At 46.2% G+C, this 24,901-nt stretch overlaps 1 protein-coding gene across 1 annotated transcript in view; it reads left to right on the plus strand.

Annotated features, from left to right (window-relative positions):
* Positions 1-24,901, plus strand: part of LINGO2 (leucine rich repeat and Ig domain containing 2) — a 3,888,832-nt gene that overhangs the window by 218,855 nt on the left and 3,645,076 nt on the right. The window contains exon 2 of the mRNA XM_085641323.1: positions 24,373-24,482. The gene's annotated coding sequence lies outside the window, so the exon portion shown is untranslated. The remainder of the gene's footprint in view (positions 1-24,372; positions 24,483-24,901) is intronic.

The raw sequence follows: 24,901 nt of genomic DNA on the forward strand, positions 1-24,901 counted from the left end.
TAACAATAAATGACATTTTCAATGACTTGATTTCATTTGCTTTAATGGCACCTTTTAACATGTGCTTACTGTTCTATTAATATGATAGCTCCTTGACAAAGTCAATATTCCTGCCTTGTATATTGATGTGGTGACCCCTTGGCAAAGCCAGTAGGCCTGAACTCATACCTAATGGCACCTCTTTGATTGTGATGTTGCATCCGGTATAGGTGGGGGTATTGTGATTATGACGTTCAGGAATCTCTAGGGGGTCAAATGTGACATAGCGGTGTCATAAAGGTGTTTCAATCTCCCTGATGTATTCATTTGAAATTGAGTGCATAGTATTTAGTAGTGTGTATAGTAAACTTACTTTTCCTATTTAAAAGAAAAAGCACTGACTGCACAATCATTCATTGAGTGTTGTTTTTGTGTGCCATTGGATGGAGATTACCAACCCGCACTACTTTCTTTTACTAGGATTTGGACTGCTGTGCTTGTCCAGCCTAAGAAAGTCAAGTGTTACAATCGGATACTTGGTCTCAGTAAAAAGACAAGTGTGGATGTGCGACTTGTGAAAGACTCACATTCATCCCAACTTATAATCCGATTTCTTACAACAATGCACATTTAGAATCCAATGTTGGTGTGAATAGGAGTTATTTTGAATTATGGTTACCTATCGCTACATGTGTGATATTTGCTCCTAAGTATAAAGTGTGCCAAGACTGGTGGTGAGAAATCAATGATATTGTAAAAAATATCTTGAATGTTAATATTAAACTTTTAAACAAGAACACTATATTTAATTATATTATGACAGTAGAAACTCACTATTGAAACTCATCCCATCACCTAGTTTCTCGACATGGCCAATATAATCCAGAAAGCGACATTTTACTAAAACTAAAAGGTCAGAGTAAAACAAGTAAACAAGGGAACTTTATTATAACACAAGGACCAACCTCTGTGATATCCCACTTAATATGTGCCACTTTCAGAGTCTGTGTCTCTGAAACAGAAATGCTATATATTGACTGCCCAGTTGCTTGGTCTATTTCATTAAATATCTGCAAAACCTTGAAATCATTAGAATATGCAACCTTAACATTCAGTATCTTGACCCGCAATTTTAATTGCAAATTACTCTTTTAGGTTATTGTGACTATGACTAAAATGTAATAATTGTATTTGAAGCAAGTCCTCAGTGACAAACCTGTTTATATTCTTGTAATGAGGACGGAAGTTTGCTTTATGCTGATTTTGTTATACATTTGTTATGATTGTAATTATTTCTGCAATAAACAATTGTTTAGGAATATAATGAACTAAAGAATGCTTTTGTATTGTTTGGATAAAATGCTAGGGATACACATGTACATATATGTGTATATGTATGTGTATATGTATGTGTATATATATATATATATATATATATATATATATATATATATATATATATATATATATATGCATTCTTGTCATTCCATGGTTTTACATGCTCCTATGAAACGAACATTCTTATGCACAGATATCAGACTGACATTACCTCAAATGATAACGTCCCTGGGTAATAACATTTGGATCTCAAAATCTAATTGTAATGTCACACAAGAAGGTGGCAGAATATAAATGGAAACATTTACAAAAGTCTTGTGCCAAAATGTAAAGCACCCTTTTCAGGAAATTCTGACCAGTTATTCAAGGATTGCAACAAAATGAGAAACAACTACCTCAAGTATAGCTTAAAGTCCCGTGCTGGAAAATGTAAAATAGTATAAGGGTTCACCTCTGCCATTGATCTATTTTTGTGAAGCAAAAGGACACTTTTCTAAACAGTTTTTTTAACATGTTTCAAGACCCGATTAACAGCAGGGTCTCATGTCAAACCAAAAATGAGCAGTAGGTCTCCATCCAAAAGAGCGTGTGTGAAATAGAATCAGAAAATATTTTTGCATTGCACAGTAATATCTGGACGAGATATCATTGATGCATAGATCCCTTAATGCACACCTTAAGATGTTGGGTGTTGATACGTGTGAGAAAGTCATATTTTTTGCCCTGATCACCCCTATTGTTTGACTGATACTTGTGGTTACTGACTCTGATTTTGACCTGGGCTCTGCTAAACATGCCAGGCGCCAGTGCACATAGTAATTAGCTGTAATTACAGTTGGTTCTGACAGCCTACCTGTAAGTCCCTAGTATATGGTAGGGAATGTAGGTTTAGAGACCCCCAGTGGAATTAATGCACTTATTTGTGCCCTGCTGTGGTGTCTAATCTCTTTTTAGAGTCAGCCATGCTTTGCAGGCTGCTTTTAAAATAAAACGAAGCCCAAATTCGACTTTGGAATTAATTGAGCCTCTAAATTCTTAAACTACCTTTTTTACATATTAGTCACCACTAAGGTCTGCCGTAGGTGCTCCAAGGGTAGGATGCCTTGTTATAAAAAGCAGGGACATTATAAAAGATATTTCATATATGCCCTGGTGAGAGAACAACCACTAATTTTGCTTAACTTATGAAAGGAGTGAGCTAGAACAATTATTCAAAGTATCACAATAATAGTTACAGTAAACCCACCAACTTGCCATATTTACATTCATTATAAATATGCAGGAAAGAAGTTCTAGAACTTACTTTCCTGAAGTTACCGAAAACAGCCCTGTGGCAGTCTTTTCTGATTGGCCAGCCTTTTACAGTCTGAGCCAAGCTCCTGATTAGGTATGAAGTGGTCCGGGCTCAAACAAAGAGAACATCTGGTGGGAGGAAATATGCTGCTGCACATGGCAGGATAGGAAGGGTGCTGGGTAGCGAAACTGGTATTCAAAGGGAGAAAGACAGATAGTAGAGGAACCAGGCCAAACCCCACTCCCTGCTCCCCCAGCCAGATGGGAACCCCTGTAATTCAATTAGAAGAGGGGCTGGAAGGTAAGTGCAGGTAAAAGTTTGCCACACCTGTGGGTTGTGCTATCCAGACCTGAAACTCCAGGAAAGATTTTCTCCATTTTGATTTTTAGTATATAGTGCATTCTGGGACAAAATTATGCCACACTTCCAAGTAGGTATTCATCACAGAGGGTGGCAACTTGAACCCCTTTGGTTAGTGCTGCCCCCATCTTGCCAGCCGAGAAACTGCAATAAATATGGAAAAGCTGCACAGCACCACAAATCCCTGCCTGGAAGCATCAAGAGAAGAAGGACTGTTTTGCTGAACCCTGAGTGCCTAGAGTTCTGCACTCACAAGGACTGTACCTGCTGCAAACTCTGAGCTTCACCAAAGAGGGCCTTGCCTTGCTTCAAAAGATTTAGGAGTGGACTCCCTGAAAGCAACAGGTAGAAAAGAGCTCCATGAAGTCACCTCAAGAACTCCACCAAGACAAGCATAGCTGACCAGCTTCACCTAGACTTTATAGGATTTGACAAGGTTTATTGTGGGAGTTGTAGTCCCAAACCTCCAAGAGGCAATTCAGACTTTCTGGACCCATTGGCTGTTGTTTTGGACCCTCAGAGTCCCTCAAGAGACCTTCTGGAAGAAGATCCAGACGTTTGAGAACATTTGGACAGCTTTTGATAAAAAGCAACATAAGTTCACAGACCTCGATGACGAGAGTCAGCCCGGTGACGTTGACCTGCGACTCAGCCTGAAATCCAGGTTTGCCCCTCCTGAAATCTCCAGACCTCTGCACTGTCAATGATATAGGCAAAGACCTCACAGAGTCACCAAGGCATCGCTCTGAAGTAGTCCGCCGTCGTCGAACGGCAACCCTGGTTGCCAGGAGGATCATTCAACGCTGAGGGAAAAAGAACCAAAAAAGTGACTAAGGGCCTGATTTCGATTTCTGCAGACAGGTTACTCCATCACAACAATGACGATATCCCGTCCACTGAAATATAAATCCCACAGGATATTATAGGATTTATATTTTGACAGACAGGATATCCGTCACAGTTGTGACAGAGTAACCTGTCCGCCGAAATCAAAATAAGGCACTAAGTTAGAAGGTAAAAACTTAACCGACCCCAACCACCCAACGTTTCCGACCCTAGATCCATTGCGGTTGAACTGAAAATATGAGTTGGTACCAGTCAAGTGTGACCAGATATCGGTGAATGGCACTTTTTGGTGCTAGTAAGCACATTTTTACATTTTATCTTTGAAAAGTCATATTTCCGGTTCTCTACATTAGACGTTTGTCACTTGGGTGTCATTTTAATCATAAAATATTTTTGATTTCTATAAATTGGTGTTGGATTTATATTGTCTGCAGTGTCTTAATTATTAACTGTTTTGGTGATCGTAAATGCTTTACTCACCTGTCTCCTAAATTTAGTCTGACTGCTGGCAGCCAAGCTACCAAGGATTGAGCAAGGATTCATTTCTTGAGACTTGACTGGACTTTTATTTGTGGTTGTGGTGTTATTACTAAGTGTAGGGACCTACTTGCACCTACTAATGGTAACCAAAACCGGCCCTGGCAAAGAGCTTGGCCGGGCTAGTGGAAAGCTTTGTGCCGCTTTTGTTGCTGGGGGCCGATATTGCAGCTGTGCTGAAAAACCGTCCCACATAAACAAAAACAGCCCCCCAGGGGTCTAAACCCCCCCCCCCCCCTCGCGGACCACCAGGAAAATGCTCGGTGCCAGATACGGCCAGTCCGGCCCTGGTCATATTTCTCTGAGTCAAACCTTAATTATGTGGGTTTTGAACTACCTTGCTAAGCCACGTTAATTACTCTGAAGGCCAGCAGGTAGATCACAGCTGCTAATTGGCTTATCTGTAGGGGATAAAGCTGTTTCGGAAAGAGGAGTAGGGTGGGGACAAAATCTGCACAGGTTAGTTATATTCACACTGCCTGAGAAGCCTGAGTATGCCGGTACCCAGAGAAACAAATGGATGTAGTCAGACCTCAGGCACCGCTAATAGGAGGAGCTCTCTTTTTAAGTTGTCGAGGGAAGGGGCCATGTTACTTTGTCAGATGGGGCAGAGCTAAAGGATCTCAGAAAGCTGTGATTTAGCTTGACCACTTGAATTCACCATCTTGAAAAGTCCCAAGATGCTACACATGTGGGCAGGGCCTAGTGAGCCAACATGGCGGACGCCCTGTAAAGAGCTCCGGCCCACCACATCCAATATCCGTCAAAATTATTTTTAGTTACCCATTTCTATAGCCCAGACTTACTCTAGAAGACACTGGAGGTGGCATACAAAAGTATTCCTGGGCGCGCTGCAGTGAATCTGCCCTGAGGGGCGCCGACAAGTCCCTGCAGCAATATCAGGCCAGGCGCGGGGTGCCTTGCTTTGCCGGAGTGCCCTGGACTTGACTCGGCGGTCCGAGCTGCACTGCAGTAGCCCGATCCATGACTATTGGTTACCAGAGGAGCGTCGAATCTCGAGGCGGGGCTGAGGTTGGGTCCCAGAGAACAACGGTGGAGGGCCTCCGGTTTGGCCTGATTGCCTAGCCTGTGGAGGGAGACCAAGTGTGCGATGGTTCTGGCTCTTTCGGAGGGCCCGGCACTTGATTTGGCGGTTTGAGTGACCCTGCAGTGGCCCGATCTACGACTCCTGTTGCCAGTGGAGAGGCGAATCTCAAGGCGGGGCTGAGGCTGGGACCCAGAGAGCATCGGCGGAGGACCACTGGTGCAGCCTAACAGCTGAGCCCACGGGGAGACACTAAATATGCGGCGGCTCACAGTGAGTCCTTGTACCCCTGCCGGGGCTCCTTTGATGTTGCCGAGGACCTGGCGACCTGAAAGGGAGTGGAGGCAGGACTGCTCGCTGCTAGTCCGCCCATATTCTGAACCCGGGACTGGCTGTTGCGGCTGAGTGCTGCCCTTCTCCCCCTTCTCATCCTGGTCGGATCACCCCATAAGATGGACCGGCACGTACTAGTCCCCTTTAAAAAAGCTCTGGTACAGAGTCGGCCTGTATCCACCATTCTCTGTGGCCCTTGTGTGGCAATCCTACTGCGGCAATAGCCATATAGGCCTGGAGGTGACTGCGTACTACTGCGTGGTTGTGGCCCGGAGCGGGGAGGCCCCCTTTCCCCAGAGGTGATTAACAGGGCCTAAGTGTGGGACAGCTGCTGCACGGGCGTATTCTACATGGAGACGCCCTGGGATGCGTGGGTGCTCTTGGGTTGTCACTGGTGAAACATTGCGGCGTTGTGAAGCTGGAGATCGAGTGCTAATGGGGCATTGGCGTGCTCTGGTCATTGGCGGAGGTTGCGGGGAATGCCATTGATATGATACCAAAAGTGCAAAAAAAAGTGAGGTCCCTTGTATTGCAGTGCCCATTGTCGGCCCTCTGGTTGACCAGACCTCATTTTGGCCCCGTGGGATACACGATGGGTGTCACTACAGTGGCTGTGAAGAAAAGAGAGGCCCTGGGCTGGATGGGTGATCTGGGGTCTCCTGGATGCGCTATACAACCATGATCATCTCGGCAGATACCCGGAGTGTGTGAGCCCCCTTGTAGTTGTGGCCTTGACCGGTGGGTTGGGTGGGCACTGGGTGTTGGTGGTCCAGTGGGTGTGTTCCTCTCAGAGGGACCGCCTGCAGTCGGTCCGTGAGTGGCGGAAGCAGCCGTGGTAGCCCCGGTGCGGCTTGCAGCTCTGGATAAACTGGTTCTGTGAGGGCCAATTCCTAGGGTCACCTGCCCACGTTCCCACAGGACAGTGTCAATTGGAGATCGCCATCTGCCGCACTCACTGTGACCACCATGGCTAAGGACAAAGTACCCACTTCCTTGGCTAAACAGAGCACTCTGGCTCAATTCACGACTGCTCCCCCTGGTGTGGAGGGGGGCGCCTCAGCTCCTGTGCCAGATAATGCAGCTTTACTGGTGGCGATTACGCAGTCCCAGGATGCGCTTGAGGTCAAAATTGGGGCAGTAGGTACAGAGTTCTCCTTCCTTCGTCAGGATCTCCGCAAGGTGGTCGACCGCATCACGGAAACTGTGTCCTGCATCTCAGTTGTGGAAGACACAGTCACAACCCTCCGTAAGCAAGTCAGCTGTCTTAAAGTAATCACACAGGAACTCGCTACAATAGCTGAAGACACAGAGGGCCGCGCAAGAAGCAGCAACCTACGCTTCGTGGGCTTTCCGGAGAACTGTGAGGGAGACTTGGCGACTCAATTCATCACACAATGGCTGCATTCGGTGATGCCGTAGGGTTTTCTCTCTTCCTGCTTCATAGTGGAGCAAGGCCACAGGGCCCTAGTGGCGTGACCTTCCCCGGGTGCGCGACCATGTCCATTCATTGCCAAACTCCTCAACTATATAGACAGGGACGCAATTCTGCAGTTCGCCCGAAGCCACAAGGAGAAATTGACCCATGACTCTCAAAACATAATGATATTTCCGGACTATACCCGTCTTGTGCAGCAACAACGCAAGTCCTTCTGGCCGCCAAGTGCAGACTGAGAGGCCATAACTTTCAATATATCTTATTGTACCCCGCACAGATACAAGTCATATCCAACTCCAAAACGCTCATCTTTGACAGCCCCGAAGAGATCTTCAAGTGGACTGATGAAACTATTACACTTAAGCCGCACTCTCCGCCTCCACAAGAATCTGACTCCTCACAGGGTGCCAGACATACCCACACAAAGAAGGATTCATCCAAGCGGCGACAAACTTTGTGATCAAATTGGCAATCCCTGACGCAGGGAGAGGACTCTTAAATCAGTTGTTTATTAATTACTGTATTTCTCCTTTCTTATCTTCCTATATCTCTCTCCGCTGTACCCTGTACTGCTTTCTCCACCAGTGGTAGAGTTTAGTCTTATATGTTAACTGTTTAGACATCTGAAACACAAAGGGAACATGGGCCATGGTGGGCCTTTTTGAGTCCCACTAACGCTCGAACACAAAAGTTAGTTGGGGGATGTGGTCTTTAGGGGTCCATTGGAGATGGGCCTCCTGGACCGGTTGTTGGGGTTCTGGACCCGCCCCCGCTGCAACAGGTACTTCTGGTTTTCTGAAGTATAGGGGTCGGGGAGGCGGGTTGGGTCAGTTCTGTTCCACAGGTTGCATTTTAAATAGGCTGAGCACAGGAACACAAGGATCCCCACCATCCCACACTGTACTCTGGGATACCACTTTCATCCAAGAACCTCTAATGATTGACTCACAGTGAGCTTATCCCAATGAGATCCAGGTAATGACCTGGAATGTGTGGGGAATGCTAGATCGGATCAAGTGGAGCACTGTATTAAAACAGGCCAAGATACTAGAGGTCGATGTCTTACTGATGCAAGAGACTCACATGATAGGCAACAAGGCCCCATGCTTAGCGCGCTATGGATTTAACCAAGTCTACCATTCTGCTTTCATCTGGGGTTCACGGGGTACGGCTATCCTCATTTATCGAAGAATTCCTTAAGATGCATTCAGACTTGGTTGGCCTCAGGCGGCCAATACACCGTAATAGCTGGCACACTATATAGAGAGTCCCTAATACTGGGCAGTTTTTATGCCCCCCCCACTCGGAAATACATTTATTGAGAGGGTCGTGGGCTTGTGTGTAATGTTACCCAAGGGACTATCTGTGATGGGGGTGACTGGAATGACACAATGTACCAAGTTGACAGTTGGCGCCCCGGAGACCGAGAGCGCACTGATTGTAACTCCAGGTTCTACCTCTTTGTGTCCTCCCTGGGTTGGTCCGATGTCTGGAGGATGTATCACCCATCAGCTGCTGAGTACACCTTCCTCTCATCCACACATGGCTCCCTCTCGTGGCTGGACTACATCTTTCTCCCATCGCGATATATTCATATGGCTGCATTTACCTCTTTTCTTTCACTGGGCCTTTCCGATCACTCCCCGGTGACCCATAAACTCCACAAGGGACCTTCGCAATCCCACCCCCATTGGAGGATGTCGCTGTGGCTCCTGAGAGAACCAAAATACACAACAAACCTCCACCAAGATATTTCTGAGTATTTTTCCAGCATAACTGGGTCTACTACCTCTGCAGTAGTACTGTGGGAAGCCCTCAAACACACAATATGGGACCTCAACATAAGGTATCGTAAATGAGTTAATCAGCTACGCTTAGCCCAGATCGTAGAATTAGAGACGCAACAACAGGGATTTGAAGAGGCAATGGTGAGGGGCGGTGGAATATTAGCCCACAGGCAGCTCTTTCTGATCCAACAACAGATCCAGCAGCTGCTTACTAATGAAGCTCAATTGCATGGGAGGCGACGCACCATCGAATATCTCAGTGGGGAGACAAATCGAGCAAGACCCTTTACCGACTATGCCAGGTCCACAATGCCCTGACCCCTACGACTTTGCTCCAGGGCATTGATGGTCCCCTCCATACATGCCCTCACACGGTGGTTCAAGCATTCGCCACATACTATACTGACCTCTACCAGCACAGGGCAATTCTATCCCCAGATTTGATACAAGAATTCCTGCGGGACAAACTGCCCAAAGCAACTATTAGACGAGGTGCATGACCAGATTGATGCCCCCATTGCCTTAGAGGAGCTTACTATGGCTCTCCATGATATTCACCCAGGTCTGTCCCCAGGTCCCAATGTTTTCCGTAGTGAATTTTTTCGAGGTTGTATTTCCCAGATGGGCCGACCCCTCTTAGAGGCACTGCAGAAGTCTTTGGAACTGGGGATTCTTCCACCTGATTGGAAGCATGCGGAGATCGTAGTTTTCCTCAAGCCAGGTCGTCCTCCAGAAGATCCATTGTCATATTGCCCCATTTCTCTATTAAAGTTTGAGGCAAAACACTTAGGTAAGATTCTGGCCAACCAACTGTTACCTCACATCTGTAAACTGGTCCACCCTGACCAGTCCGGCTTCATGCCACAACGCTCCACACGTCATAACATCAGACTAATACAGAATGCCCTTGCCACGGTTCCGAGGCTGGAACGCCTTGCGGCGATCCTTCTTACCGACATTGATAAGGCCTTTGATTCACTAGACTGGGAGTACCTATTCCTCCTTTTACCGGCCTTAAATTTTGGCCCCTGTATTATATCTTACATCTGCCTCCTGTACACGGAATTATCAGCTTCTGTATGCATCGCCGGAGCAGGGTACGCTGCAGGGGTGCCCTCTGTCCCCACTCTTATTTGCGCTTACTATTGAGCCATTGGCGAGCTGGGTGCGACAAGACCCGTTGGTCCGGGAATTTCAGTGGTCCGAGGGAGTTTCGGATAGGATTGCGTTATATGCTGATGATGTCCTTTTCTTTCTCACTGACCCAGGATCCTCGGGTCCCCAGATACTGCAGATCCTAAGGGTGTTTGGCGAGACTTTGGACCTCTGCACAAACCCAAATCCACCCTATATCCGATGTGCGGAAACCAGGGGCGAGGCACATGGGCCACTCAACTGATGCAGGCATCTGAAGGCTTCACATACCTGGGTGTGTTCATATCAACTAATCCAGTGAAGTCCTGGGCCCCCAATATACAACCCCTTCTGCCCAAGGTCAGAGGCGCGGTTCAGGCCTGGTCTCCCCTGCCTTTGCCCCTCTATGGTCGGTCAGCAATCGGTAAAATGATCTCGCTGCCACACATTTTATACTGGGTCCAGAACTACCCATACAACATCCCCAATCATTGGTTCACACAGGTTGACTCACTCATCAATACGTTCATATGGGATGGAGGGGCTGTACGTGTTGCACTGCGGACGTGTACCCAGTCCACCTACTGTGGTGGAATTCTGGCATCCGATATCTTCGCCTACTATGCTGCCTCCCATCTCCTCACTATAAATGACTGGTTGTACTGCTTCCAAACAGATCCAGCCTATGCCGTTGAAAGAATAATGCTGGGGTCCACACATTGCTTGACAGGCTATATAGTTGTTGTCGGCTAGACCACTTGCCCCCAGCCACAATAGTCATTATTCGGTTGTGGAGGAAAGTTATCAGCCGGATGGGGTGGGCTGGGCGACTGACACAAACAACCCCGTTGTGGCAGGGAGGGTAGATCTTTAACAAGTAGCGTTACTACCAGGCTTACGGTCATGGGACCTTACAGGCATATCCACATTTGGGTACTTCATGAAGGGAGTGGTTTTAAAATCCTTTCAACAACTACAGGAAGACTTTCACCTTCATCAAAACCAATTCTATTAGATTTTCCAATTAAGACACACCCTCTCCCGAACATACAACATTGACTGAACTCCCGGAATTCCACCCACTAGAAGGGTGATTGTTAATGGGAGATATCGGTGCCCACAAAATCAGGCAGATATACCAAACTATAATCACACATAATAGCACAACATTAGATACACTCTGACAAAACTGATCTAACAGATGACGATTGGACAGAGGCACTGGCAAGCCCCCGTAATCGGCGATTGCATTTTGTTATCACCTGATTCAGTTCAAATTTCTACACAGGGCCTACTACGCTCATCATCGCCATTGGCGCATGGGAGCAATACCGTCTTCGGAGTGTTTCAGGTGTACAAGGGAGACGGGTACCTTCCTACATACAGTGTGGACTTGCCCAGTTCACTAGCCCTACTGGGGTAAAAAACTGGCCTGCCTGAGTGAAGTGCTTTCATGGAAGATTCCGTTTGATCCCCAAATCATTTTATTACATAGTACAGAGGGCATTGGTGCCAACAGGTATAAAAAACATTTGCTTTTTACTGGTCTCACACTTGCTAAGCAAGATATTGCTAAATTCTGGAAGAGTAGCCCCCCGCCGCCACTTTGGAAGTGGAAAAAAGCTCTGGATTGGTGTATGGGGATGGAACTAGCAGTGTTCAAGGCTAGAGGATGCTCACTGAAACATCGAAAGATCTGGCAGCAATGGGCTGCCTACAGGGGCATTGAGTTACCAGAGGTGGAATCTATAGATACGTTCATACAACAAGAATAATTATGTAATAATGATGCCCGTTGACTTTAAATATAGCTAAAAAAGTAACAATTAACAGGAGTACAGCCCGTTAACCCAGGTGAGACCGGGTTTCGTATGCAACAAAAAACAATGTCTCAACTGGAGAATATTAGGAGAGGACAATTTAAAAGCAGTGAGATCAATCACATGTGGGAAGGGGAACAAAGGAGGGGAGACCACAACGTGGGGGTGAGGTGAAGAGAGTCAATTTTATAACTTGGTAAGTAGTTGAGAGGCACTACAGTACATTTATTATACAATGACCATAACACACAAGGTGGGCACTGAGTGTGCTGGTGAGAGGTGGACGGCACAGTGACACAAGGGTGCAAAAAACAGCGTGAACGGCGAGATCGATTACGATTTAAAGTGGTCAAAAAAACAATGAAAGTTATATACAAAGTGTCTCTACAAAATTATTCAGGTAATTGAATTGACCACAAGAGCGCCTGAGTTCTAGGCTGTGTAGCCTACACGGATGACAACATCCAACGCATCTTGAGTGGTCCCTCATTACTCTCACATACATCCACACCCCTCTCAGCATCCCCTAACTCCTCAAGGGTTCTTTTGGAGAAACTCGAAAACTTAAAGAAAAACAAATTCGCACAGACCTCCATGCACGTATGCTTACTGAATACCTCAAATCAGATAGCATACCACTTGACCTCCAAATAAGCAACATCCCAGCCATCTTTACACAAGATCCTAAATTCCGTACCAGATTCAGTCATCTGGCCACGACCTGCTCCAGACATTGGATGGTATTGGGCATAGATACCGCCATAGAACACAGCCGAAAAGAACTAGAGGAGATCGCTGAACTCGAGAAAATTATCCTTTTTGACACAACCCTCCCTGACGCAAAGTCCCTATTGGATAGAGTAAACAGCACCATCGCCACATTTCACAACTTTGAGCAGAAGAAGAAGATATCCAAAATACAAAGAGACCATCCGGGATCCGGGAGCCCTGAGTAGGTGGAATACGGGTGCTGCTACTTGACCAAAATTTGTGATTTAAGGAGCGCACTCCTCCCCTTTCCTGAGCAGCGACCAAGCAAGAAGGCCCCGTGGTTCACCGACGAACTCAAGAGCTCCAAGAAGAACTGCCGAGCCCTCGAGAAAGCCTGGAGAAGAGACCCAACGCCGGACAACATGACTACCCTCAAGCTCGCCACCCGAATGCACCATCAACTGATCCACGCCACCAAGAAAACAGCATTCAAGGACCGGCTGGACAACAACGCACACAACAGCAAGGAACTCTTCAACATCGTCAGAGAGCTCTCCAACCCCAACGCCGGAACCAACGACATCACCCCATCGCAAGACCTCTGCAACTCCCTCGCCTCCTACTTCCACAACAAGATCGCTGACATACACAACAGCTTCAGAACACAACCAACGCTCCCCACGACCAAACCAACGCCCCCCACCACCACCCTCAACGCCTGGACACCGATCAACCTCGAAGACACCATCAGCACGATGAACTCCATCCACTCCGGATCCCCAACCGACCCCTGCCCTCACCACATCTTCAACAAGGCCGACGCTGTCATCGCACCCCACCTGCGGGACATCATCAACACCTCCCTCGACACCGCCACCTTCCCTGAGAGCTGGAAGCACGCAGAACTCAGCGCTCTACTAAAGAAACCAACGGCGGACCCCACCGAACTCAAGAACTACCGCCCCATCTCGCTCCTCCCGTTTCCAGCCAAAGTCATCGAGAAGACCATCAACAAGCAACTGGCAGCCTTCCTCGAGACGACTGGTTCCCTCGACCCTTCCCAGTCAGGCTTCCGGGCCAACCACAGCACCGAGACCGCCCTCATCGCTGCCACCGACGACATCCGAACCCTGCTGGACAACGGAGAAACAGCGGCCCTCATCCTCCTGGACCTCTCCGCGGCATTCGACACTGTCTGCCACCGCACCCTAGTGCAGCGCCTCAGCAACGTCGGGATCGAGGGGAAGGCACTGGAATGGATCATCTCCTTCCTCACCAGAAGGACACAGAGAGTCCGCCTGCCCCCGTTCAGATCAGAAGCCACGGAAGTCATCTGCGGCGTCCCTCAGGGCTCCTCGCTCAGCCCCACCCTCTTCAATGTCTACATGAGCCCCCTTGCGGCCATCGCACGCCAACACAACCTGAACATCATCTCCTACGCCGATGACACCCAGCTGATCCTCTCCCTGACCAACGACCCCGCCACCGCCAGAGCCAACCTACACGAAGGGATGAAAAACGTGGCCGAGTGGATGACGACCAGCCGCCTGAAACTGAACACAGACAAGAAGGAAGTCCTCATCCTGGGCTCCTCACCCTCCGCCTGGGACGACTCCTGGTGGCCCCCCGCCCTGGGCAACGCACCAAAACCGACAGAACACGCACGCAACCTGGGCTTCATCCTGGACTCCTCCCTCTCCATGACCAGACAAGTCAACGCCGTCTCCTCGTCCTGTTTCAACATCCTGCGCATGCTACGTAAGATCTTCCGGTGGATCCCCACCGAGACCAGGAAAACGGTCACCCAGGCCCTCGTCACCAGTCGACTGGACTACGGCAACGCCCTCTACGCCGGTACCACCGCCAAGCTCCAGAAGAGACTCCAGCGGATCCAGAACGCCTCGGCGAGACTCATCCTCGACGTCCCCAGACGAACTCACATCTCCAGACACCTGAGAGACCTGCACTGGCTCCCGATCAACAAAAGAATCACTTTCCGGCTCCTCACCCACGCACACAAAGCCCTACACAACCAAGGCCCGACCTACCTCAACAGCCGCCTCAACTTCTACGCTCCCAAACGCCACCTCCGCTCGACCAGTCACGCCCTCGCAGCCGTCCCCCGCATCCACAGAGCGACAACAGGAGGAAGATCCTTCTCCCACCTGGCCGCCAAGACTTGGAACGCCCTCCCCACCGACCTACGCCTGACCCAAGACCACCTCTCCTTCAGGAAGAAGCTCAAGACCTGGTTGTTCGAGCAGTAGCGGACCCCCCCCCCCTAGCGCCTTGAGACCCTCCGGGTGAGTAGTGCGCTTTATAAATGCCTATGATTGATTGATTGATTGAATACTCAGCCATAGTGTTTTTTCGTTGCGGTGTCCGCCAATGTGCAGACACCTCTTCCACACACCTTAGCGAGTGTGTAGGTAACTAAATCCTTTTTATTTTTTCACTAATCACGTGGCACTCCTCACTTTGCCACTCACTTCACACACTGGTCCTGACGAAAGCCCCTGACACTCCTAAGTGGGCTGAAACATGTAGACCTACCACACATACAACTATTAGAAACTAATCTCTTTCGTAGTTGCACCACATAGTTTAATTTTAATATATCCTGAGCCGCCAATAATAAATTTACCTCGGCAAGGACTCTCAGAGATATTTTTAAGCCTTCACGACATCACACTTCTGCACCACACCAGCTCCGCTGTAGCCAGGCATCGCAGCACAACCGGGAGGCACTCGGCCACCCGTTTGGGGCCCCTATGATGAAGCATGACACCAACCAGGTTGGTGTGTGAGGGGCCTTTTAACTAACCTAGTGGGTTCCCTATCACTTCTTCTCAGTGATTGTACCAACACCTTCGGGTTCGTCCAGCTTTGATAAAACTGACCTATACTACAGGGGATACGGACGTACCCCATGTCTCCCTAGCTCTCTCATTGATCTCTACACCGTATCAACCACGAAGAAATAGAAATTGGGGCAGATACAGGAATAATCAAGCCATCACTTTTTCTGACTCATCAAATACATCCATAGAGGACTCAGACCCTGGAGAAGGTTCCAGTAGTGAATGACCACAGAACAGACCGCACCACCAGCCCTTACTACCCAGTGGTTTTTTAGGTGGGAGCCGAGGACGAGGTCGGGCACGAACAAGACCAAACTACCAGTACCAGTACGCGGGCGAACGACAAACACGTCGAAAATTCTACCAATGGGGCCCGAATTATGTCCTTCCCCTTCACTACCCTGGAAACTACACCTCCTCAGATCCCTAACAACAGTGATGATACCAGACTCCCCCCAATGGACATTGAGGCACACCAGCAACCCACTACAGATCAAGTGATTATCGAACCCCCCCCTTGGTTATTGAGATACACCAGCAATCGACCTCAGATCAATTGTCTTCCTCTCAAAACAGCCTGGATCCATTGTCAGATCTTAACACCTTCAACACCTCACCTATCCCCATCTTCAACCTTTCCAGTCACACCCTGTCTTCAGATGAGATCTCCCTCCTCAGCAAAGGCTTGCAACTTCTTTAAACTACAAGAAGATTTGCTTCTCTTTTTCAGTCGCTTCCGCCTTAAACAAATTTTTTTCCGACAAACCAGATGACAATACTCCGGTTGTTAGACAATTCCCCCCAGCCTCGACCTTTCTCCCTCCTACATCCATGATGCCACCTGAAATCCTTGCTTTCGAGAGATTAGTCCTGCATGAGGTGAAGGCATTACAATCTCGCTCAGAGTTTGTCCCTTACAACATATCTCTCAATGAGAAACAGGCCCTAGACAATCTACATGACAACAAACAAATAGTTATTAAACCCGCAGACAAAGGCGGAGGAATAGTGATTATGGGCATGGATAATTATGACAAGGAGATTCTACGCCAGTTGAACAACTCGTCCCATTATCAGCCCTTACCCGGAGATCCCCTCCCTGAAGTTAGAAAACAGATACAATCTATCACTATGCGAGCCTTAGATTCTGCCATTATCACCAAAAAAGAATATGCCTTCCTCAATAACCCGCATCCACGCACCCCAGTCATCTACATACTACCCAAAGTCCACAAAAACACTATCAATTCCCCTGGATGACCACTAGTCTCTGGTTGTGGATCGATTCTGGAACCCCTGGGCAAATACATTGACTCCTTTCTCAAACAATTTGTCCAACTCACTGACACCTTTGTAAGGGATTGCACACATCTCATCAACATCATTGAGGACACACCTTTTGATATCAATAATGACCTCATGATTGGTTTAGACATGGAGGCACAATATACCAATATCCCTCACATTAAAGGCCTCTCTGTCATTGTACTACTCCTTGAATCACGCCCCAGACCAGTTTGTATCCCCACTGAATTCATTATTGACTTACTACGCATTGCACTTGCAGGAAACTATTTCCTTTACAAAGAAACATTCTACTTACAGATCAAGGGCGTAGCTATGGGGGCTTGCTTCGCCCCTAATTTTGCCATCCTCTATGTTCACCACCTTGAAACCAATCTGTTCCTATCTACACACAATCCATTCCTCACTAAAATCAACCTCTGGCGTCGCTACATCGACGATATACTCCTACTCTGGCATGGTACACAAGATGACCTAGCATCTTTCATAAACTGGCTTAACAACTGCCAAAAAGACCTGAAATTCACTTCAGACATCAGGACCAATGACTTACCCTTTCTTGACCTCACTTTACATGCAAATGATGGCACCATTGGTACAGCCCTCTACCGCAAACCAACTGAGCGCAACACTCTTTTGATGTACTCCAGCTACCACCCTAGGGGCCTAAGGGACGGCTTACCATACGGCCAATTTCTCTGGATCCGGAGAAATTGTAAATGGCGCAAAGACTACTTCAAGGAAGCAGCCATTCTTTCACAAAAACTGATCAGCAGAGGCTACCCTAAATGCATTGTCACCCGCGCATCCAAAAGGGCATGGTATTGTCACAGGGAGGTTCTACTTTCTCCCTCTCCCAAACATACCATGCATCCCTTTCGTTTCCACATACAGCCCTTCAAGCAACTTGGTCAGCAGGGTCATTAAAAGAAACTGGCCTCTACTTCGGACAAACACACCATTCAAAGAACCCCCTTTGTTCTCCTACAAAAGGGGCAACAATATTGCAGACAAGCTTGTCCACGCCATTACCTGGCCACAAACGAACAAAAGAAATCAAACAGCTACCTCGCTCTGGGGACTACCGCCAATTGTTGGTCACTACAAGTGCCAGTCCTGCATAGCATGTAATTTTACACGCAACACAAAGGAATTTGTTAACGATGGACATACATACAAACTGAATCATTTCACCAACTGCCGCACATCAAATGTCGTTAACGCAATACGTTGCCCTTGTGATTTGCTATACATAGGCCAAACCACACAGATGGTTAAATTACGCATCCTCCAACATCAAAGCCGCATTAGGTGTAATGTAGATCCAGCACCCTTGGTCAGTCACTAGAAAGAAAAAAATCACGCAGAAACAGATCTTATCTGGCAGGTGATTGACTAACACAAACTGCCACTCAGGGGAGGCAATCTACAGTTGTTACTTAATAAATGCGAATGCAGATGAATTGCACGCTGTAACTCCATGAAAAAAGGGCTCAACACCCTTGACGGATGGAATACAGTCATTACAGCCACATGAATTCTCCCCTCACTTCTGTAATTCCCTTGAGTCGTCCCTACCACACTTTAGACCCTTGTTGGTACCTACCATCAATGACACCTACCTGTCATCTTTGACCCAATGTCATATCACTGCCAATATCTGATATGTTATCAACTTTTGATGTACCCTTGCTGACCACATTGTTCCTTAATTGCTTTAATTTATTCGTGGCTATGCCTTTCTTTCCTTCCCTATTCCTTGATCCACTCCTTTGTACAGTAACCTTTTTGTTAAATGGTATCTTGATTCGATGTAATGTGTTTTTCTGCTTTGCATACCGCTTTATTGTTGCCAGCAATTTGTGAACATTAATGTACTCAAGAATGTATATATTTAGACTCTTTATCTGCTACCACCACCCGAGTGAGATACCCACTGTGAATTGACTCCTTGCTTGCTAATTTTGGTCGCCTTCAACGTTATATCCAATTTATCCACTCGTGTTATACACATTCACTGAAAATTATTTAATAAATTGTTTCCCTCCATTCAATTCTCCCCGTGCATCCTCAAACTTGAAATGCACGTCTTCCCTCTTACTTGCAGGTCCCCCTGGGGTACCTTACTTTCACTATCCTTTCCCCTGTCTAGTTGTTCCGTCCCTTGTGACTCCCGTCACGTGTCCCATTTCCGGCTTTTCTTTCCCCAACGTCCCGTATGCGGCTTCATCGGACGTTTCACTCATCTCCCTTGCATCAGAGAGGTTTTGCTCCTCTCATGCTGTTGGTTTTATTCCCCTCAAGCTGACGGATTTATTCTCCTCTCCTGGGACGTGTTTTTCAGTAAGTTCCCACCACGCCCAGCCCTCGACTGCCTTGATTGTCCCTTTTTCCCCCCGTAGGCGCTGCCCACAACTAATCGTCACTGCTCGTGTCTTTCAGAGTCAACTACCCCCTTCCTTCTTACCACGCGCCCAGCTCACGGGCCTTTTTGGACTCATGTCCCCGATTCCTTAAACGCTATTGGCCTTCCGCCAACGTGTTCCATCGGACGTTGTACCGGGCAATTTTTGTACTACTTCCTTTACCTACTGCCCATTCCTACTTTTCTTGCACTACTTCCCCTGATATTCTTCTTTGCCCACAGATTAACACAGCGCCTTCTACGATTTACAGATCTAGTACCATACATGATGCCCTACCAACTTCTTTTTACTAGGTAACTTGACTCTTTTCATAAATTATTCACTCTTGCTGTCCTTGTCCCCCGGGACCACTCTTATTCTGGCCCTTCTTTCTCTTCCCCCCCTCCATAGAGCACTACCTTCAATCTAATGACCTGTTGTCCTGATGATGATCTGAGCTGGGATGGTGCAGTGAGCTAAAAAATGGTGATGGATCTAAACCATGATCTCTTGACTTGGTAAGAGTATTCTGCATCATTCAGAAACTCTGTCCATCACCACCCCCTTTTTCCCAAATCGATTTTATCCACACTCAGTGTGGGAGGGTATGCTCAGACGTGAGTCCCTTGCTCATTGCACCATCAGGATTCAGGCAAGCCGGGCCGACGAAGGCTGTGATGCCAGAAACCGGTCCCCGGAAGCTTGTTTCCTTCCCAGTATAAGAATTGGCTTGGTAGTTTGGTTTGCCCTGTTCCCATCATGCACTGGGACAGGTACAGACTAATTTGCATGTAGCCAGGTTCTGAGCTGGGATGGTGCAGTGAGCCAAAAAACGGTGATGGATCTAAACCATGATCTCTTGACTTGGTAAGAGTATTCTGCATCATTCAGAAACTCTGTCCATCACCACCCCCTTTTTCCCAAATCGATTTTATCCACACTCAGTGTGGGAGGGTATGCTCAGACGTGAGTCCCTTGCTCATTGCACCATCAGGATTCAGGCAAGCCGGGCCGACGAAGGCTGTGATGCCAGAAACCGGTCCCCGGAAGCTTGTTTCCTTCCCAGTATAAGAATTGGCTTGGTAGTTTGGTTTGCCCTGTTCCCATCATGCACTGGGACAGGTACAGACTAATTTGCATGTAGCCAGGTTCTGAGCTGGGATGGTGCAGTGAGCTAAAAAACGGTGATGGATCTAAACCATGATCTCTTGACTTGGTAAGAGTATTCTGCATCATTCAGAAACTCTGTCCATCACCACCCCCTTTTCCCAAATCGATTTTATCCACACTCAGTGTGGGAGGGTATGCTCAGACGTGAGTCCCTTGCTCATTGCACCATCAGGATTCAGGCAAGCCGGGCCGACGAAGGCTGTGATGCCAGAAACCGGTCCCCGGAAGCTTGTTTCCTTCCCAGTATAAGAATTGGCTTGGTAGTTTGGTTTGCCCTGTTCCCATCATGCACTGGGACAGGTACAGACTAATTTGCATGTAGCCAGGTTCTGAGCTGGGATGATGCAGTGAGCTAAAAAACGGTGATGGATCTAAACCATGATCTCTTGACTTGGTAAGAGTATTCTGCATCATTCAGAAACTCTGTCCATCACCACCTCCTTTTTCCCAAATCGATGACCTGAAATCATCCAGGTTGAAACGCCATCGACTACACAGCCTAGAACTCAGGCGCTCTAGTGGTCAATTCAATTACCTGAAAAATTTTGTAGAGGCACTTTGTATATAAATTGTATTGTTTTTTGACCACTTTAAATCTTATTCTATCTCGCCGTTCAGGCTGTTTTTTGCACTCTTGTGTCACTGCGCCGTACACCTCTCACCAGCACGCTCAGTGCCCACCCAGTGTGTTATGGTCATTGTATAATAAATGTACTGTAGTGCCTCTCAACTACTTACCGAATTATAAAATTGCCTCTCTTCACCTCACCCCCACGTTGTGGTCTCCCCTCCTTTGTTCCCCTTCCCACATGTGATTGATCTCACTGCTTTTAAATTGTCCTCTCCTAATATTCTCCAGTTGAGACATTGTTTTTTGTTGCATTTAAATATAGCTAGACAACACACATATAACACTGGGAGTCGGGTGGTGTGGGGGGGGGGTGAGATTCCAAAACCTCGTCCAGCCATGTTCTTATAAATTTGTTCTTATGATTTATTTTGAAGTAATCTGCTGGTACACTCCCTTGAGAAGTTGAAATCCTGGTCTGTGGCCAATACTGTACCACTATAAAAGCGAATAAAGTTTGTTTAAAAAAATAAATAGATGCTACACATGTAGACTGGGACAGGAGTAGAGTGATTATTGTGCTCTTTGTATTTGCCAGAGTTGGCTAGTTTATTGAACCTTCCACCCCACTTAACAAATTGTAAATGAGAGACTTTTGAGAAAATCCTGGGACCTATGGCAAGCTACACCTGAAGAAGAAGCCCCATCTAGAGAGAAAAGACTATTGGCTCCTGCTGTGAAAAGGACTCCTGGAACCCTGACTCCTGAAAAAGAAAGTTATTTGCGGAATTCTGACTCAGATTGGAAAAGGTGATTTCAGGACTTTTGACTCAATCAGGCATCAATGGGCTAGAGTTCGTATTTAGGGCCAGTGGCACTGGCACCCCACTCTCTCTGAGGGACATTAGATGGATGGACATGCTGGGGACCGTAGATGAGAGGGATCCCCTGCAAATTCTGTGGACTTGTGCCTTGGGACTTCATCGACCAAGAGACATGCCCCTGACTCAAGCTGACACAAAGGCACCCCTAATGTGGCCAGTAGACTATGGGGTCTAGTGTGTGTAGGAAGGGATGGTAATCTGCTTTGAGACCACAAGGTTTTGATGAAAAATACCCTTGGCAAAGGAGAGTTACCATGAGGCCTGACTAAGGAGCAGGGCCTGGGTCCGGCACATCCACATCTGCTGGAGAGAATCAGATAGGTGCCGGAGATGCAGTGAAAGATTTGAAGCGGAAGCCTTAACAACAGGCTGTGAGGAGCGAGAGGGCAGGCCCTCACCTTCCTTAAAAAAGGGAGAGCAGCTGGAAAACAAACTCCTAGAAATTTTCAAACATTTTAAAGCCAGAGGACTTTAAAATCCCTGCAAAATCAGTCAACTCGGTTGGAGAAACCAATGTTTGTTCCCGTACCCCAATGGGGAAGCTTCCAGATCGGCCACTAGAGCCACTAGTATCACCAAATCCTGCATAAGATAGTATGTGAGCATGGCCAAATAGATAGCCAGTTAAATTTAACAACCCTAAATTCCGTTTATAATGTGGTTTTGAGTGCCTCAGAAATGTTGTCAAGTTTTTTGCATACATGTACAAAGTTTAAGATGTGAACATATGTGAGAATCAGAATCTCTTTTTTGAAAATCTCTAAGACGGGGATTGAGATATGCATTAAGTGGACTGCCTTTAGGTTAAATCAATTGCACAATAACAGTGATTTTTGCCTTTTGCTGCACTCGTGGAGCAATTTAGGATCCCAGGTCATAGCTGCTTGTTGAAGTATTTGCAACTAAGAAATTATTTTGAGCTCAACCAAAAAAGGGGGCAAAACATTTATATGTCCAATACTGTGGAGAATATATCAACATTTTATGTGTGTTTCAATCAGTCTTTTTTGCCCTAAAATCTATAATTCATTGGAAATATGGGCAAATAGAGCAGGTATAACAAAAGAAGAATGACGCAGAACCTTCCTGCATACTCACAAAATAGCAGTAGCTACAAATCTAATATAATGGCAATATTGTTTTTCGCACTGCCGGCACTATACCCCTGACAGACTATACTATAAAAAGGGCAGGACAATGTCCCCATTATGAATATAATGTGGAGCAGCATCTGGGCCTTGGCAAAGTATGATTAGGCATTCCCTGAGTTTGGAGGTTTTTGAAGAAGTTTTTTAACAGTTAAATAGGATAGTTGTTGTTAATATTACATCTGATCAAAGAGTGGCTTTATTTGGGGATACGACAAAATCTTTTAGTTTCTCCAGAACATCACATAAATGAGATCCCAATTCACAAAGTTAAATCTATTCACCAACATCTCTGCACACATTGATCAACACCTACTCCTAGGCATACATGTCTGCTTAAATACAATTCAGCCACTAGGTAGAGAATTGCCATTTGAAGTAAATGTATGTGTTCCATCCTCCTTACATCAGGAGATAGGGACAATGGGCCTGATTCAGAGAACTAACTTAAGACAAAATCCTAAACTTACTACAATTTACTCATTTTGGTATTCACAGAAGGCACTTACTCATTTTGGTATTCACAGAAGGCGTTACTCATTGATGAGTAAGTGCCTTCTGTGAATACCAAAATGAGTAAGTGTGCTTACTCATTTGGGTATTCACAGAAGGCACTTACTCATCAATGAGTAAGTGCCTTCTGTGAATACCAAAATGAGTAAGTGCCTTCTGTGAATACCAAAATGGTAGTAAGTTTAGGATTTTGTCTTAAGTTAGTTCTGTGAATCTGGCCCAGAGAACTCAAAATACAACCATAAAGTTAGTACTAGTAACATCACAGGTGTATTTAAGTACAAACGTTGCCAAATATAGTTCTTCATAGTATAGTCAGAGATCACTTCCCCTACTCGATGTGGAAATATGCATGGAAAAAATAGTAAAACATTAATCACCTGGGGGAAATATGCACATCTGAAAATCACCACATGTGGATGTACATAACACAGTGCACACTCTAGTCTCTGACCTCTTCCTGTTGTGTTGCAAGATGTAATTGAGCTAGACAACAGCTACTGATGTTTGGTATGTGGGACATTAAAAGTGTTACGATGTTTCTTTGAGTTTGTGTAGGGTAGAGTTTCATGTGAGTTGAGTAAGCTGTTTCTTTATCAAAAACATCATTATCAATTCACATAACTTACATTTTTTAAATATGTGCATCTGTTATGTTTGCATTTTTACAAACTGATCAGTATTTCTGCTTTCAATGCTGAAAGTTAAATGACTATTTACATGTATTGTTTTACTTTTCTTTTTTAAAAGATTTACCAAATATTTTTACAATTTAGTTTGGATTCTACAATGTGTATATGTAGTTCACTTTTGCCTTTATTCAATTGAATTTTTAAATGTATGTCAATATACTGATAGTATTCCCTACCTCCATTTATTTGCATCTTATTCCTTTGCAGTACCTGTGAGTGGCCATGGGTGGTGTTTGACATACTTCAAGTGTTGGCTGGAGTAAATGCAAGCCTATTTGAGCTGTGTTGACACTGACATACATTTGGAAGTAACTTTGGTGAGTAGTAACTGGGTTACCTCTTTGTAGGTGTGATTTTGTATTTGCATGCACCTTCCTATAGTCCTTAATTGCATCTTTCCTTCTCTCACACTTAACAGATTGTCTTTATTTTCCAGCCAACCCCTCTTGCCTCCATCATTTATACCAAAAACGTAAATGTGCATATGTGTAATTGGACTCACTGTTGGTGGAAAACTATGTACATAAGATATTAAGCTTGTGAAGGGCATCTCTATGACCATATTTATGAGGGTAGCTTTAATGAGTACGTGAAGAAGTACTGCATGATTACTGTATTATTACTTGCCTTTCTGGGGTTTCTTTTATTGCAATTTATTATTGGGCAATTATATCCCCACTGTTGACAGGTGCAGAAATGATATTCATAAATACAGAGAAGTGTCTTTTAAAAGAAA

Source organism: Triturus cristatus, chromosome 2_2 (genome assembly GCF_964204655.1).
Source record: "Triturus cristatus chromosome 2_2, aTriCri1.1, whole genome shotgun sequence".
Taxonomy (NCBI): domain Eukaryota; kingdom Metazoa; phylum Chordata; class Amphibia; order Caudata; family Salamandridae; genus Triturus; species Triturus cristatus.